We start from the raw sequence: 1,813 nt of genomic DNA on the forward strand, positions 1-1,813 counted from the left end.
TCACAGTAGTTGTTACAGTCGTGACCATCACTTTTGTTCTTGTAGAGGGTCACAATGCTCGAGTTACCCATGTCCTGTGGGACAGTTTCTGTTTTCCAACACTGCAAGAGAAGGCTGAGGAGGAGTTGAGGCCAACTTTCAGCACTTCTGTTGAAATTCCATCCTATCCTGGGGCTTTCCCACATGCCTGAGAATTGATGGCATTATTCAGCACTGCAAGGGAGTGAGGGACATCCAGCCCTTCCAAGACAGGCAGAGTCTGGATGCTGTCAGTTGCTGTGTTGAAGACCATGTTTTACTGTGAGTACAGTTCTTGGTAGTATTTTGCTCATCGCTTCATCTGCTTGCTGCAGTCTGTGATGGTTTCTCCAGACAAGGTTGTCAGTGGTGTAGTTTTCCTGACTCTTGGTCCAAAGGCTTTCTTCGTGCCTTCATCCATTTTGTGAGTATTGCCAGCGTCAGCAGCAAGTTGAATGCTCTGACACAGCTTTAGCCAGTATCCATCAGCACATTGTCTGGCAATCCACTGGGCATTGCTCCTTGCCTTTGTCAATGCAGAAAGCATCTTCTTGCAGGGTGCATGCTTGTGGTTCACAAGAGCCGCATGCTTTGCAGTGATAACAGGCTTCATATTCTTTGAATTGAATTTATTATGGTCCCAAACCAGACTCGCATACTGTACTAAACAATTAAGCACAATGAAATTAAATTTAAATTAATAATCAATATAACAATAAATAATACAATTATGGCAGCAGTTAAAATATGGTTTAAGTCTTAATCTCTACAATATTATCTATAATTTGCTTCTAAGGCCTTTGTCTTTACAATAGCACAGCTTGTTCCCTAAGTTTTATGGCAACCGCGCAAAATTTGGCCACCTTTAACATGATCTCTGGATCCTTGTCCATCAGAGATTTTCAGCATTGAGGCTCGGGCCCACTTGGAATTTTCTGTATAACAGGGGTGATAAAAACCGAGCGTATATCCCTGTAAAAATGGCATCGTAGCGGGACGTGAGAGACTGTTTCCACTTCTATCGCGCCACAGGGGCAAACTCATTCCATGTACAGTTTACCCGCGTATCTGAGCTGCAACAAGGCAGATGGCAGTATGTTGAATCTAGCGAGGGTAAACGACTGTCTATATTACAGCTTCATATCCTTAATGCCGCCCTCAAACCAGTTGGTGATCTGCTGCTCTCTTTTGTCAAAATAGCTGTGTTGTAGGTTGCCTCTTTCATGTGGTTCTACCTTACTTTGTTGCTGTCTCTAGAGCAGTTCAGTAATGCTTGTTCGACAGAATCAGGGAAGCATTCACAAAGGTCAGGTATGACTGTTCTGGAAGTGTTGATTCGAGGCCACACTTTCTGCTGTGTGCTATAGGCCCTCTTTGGCTGGAGAAGGATCTTGCTCGCTACCAGGGAGTGATCCGTGTCATAGTCAGCACTGTGACAGCTCTGTGTGACATGAACACAACTCAGTGCCAATCACCTGGTGATAATCAAGTCCAGCTGGTGCCAGTGGCCTGACCTTGGGTGTCTCTAGAACACTTGTCATTTTGCCTTGGTGGAGAAGGATGTGTTTGTAATGCAGGGACTGTGATACAAGCACAACTGAAGCAGCCTTTGTGCAGTCTCATTCATGCTGCCAGTACCAAAATGTCCTATGTGGTTGTTCCATGTGTGGTTATCATCTCCAACTCTGGCACTGAAATCTCCCAGCGGGAATAGGTTTCTCAGGCTGGGATCCTTCTGACAGCCTGGTCTAGTTTCTCGTAGAACTGTAAATCAGAGTACATAGTCAGAGCGTAA

General features: G+C 44.9%; 1 long non-coding RNA gene across 1 annotated transcript; it reads right to left on the reverse strand.

The window, feature by feature from the left end:
• Positions 1-269: 269 nt before the first annotated feature.
• On the reverse strand, positions 270-1,600 carry LOC310835444. The gene is made up of 2 exons (XR_014559669.1): positions 1,259-1,600; positions 270-681 (listed from the first exon to the last, which is right to left on the reverse strand). It is a non-coding gene; the product is annotated as an uncharacterized lncRNA (long non-coding RNA).
• Positions 1,601-1,813: the final 213 nt, after the last annotated feature.

Source organism: Podarcis gaigeae, assembly GCF_964106915.1.
Source record: "Podarcis gaigeae genome assembly, chromosome: 2".
Classification (NCBI taxonomy): Eukaryota; Metazoa; Chordata; class Lepidosauria; order Squamata; family Lacertidae; genus Podarcis; species Podarcis gaigeae.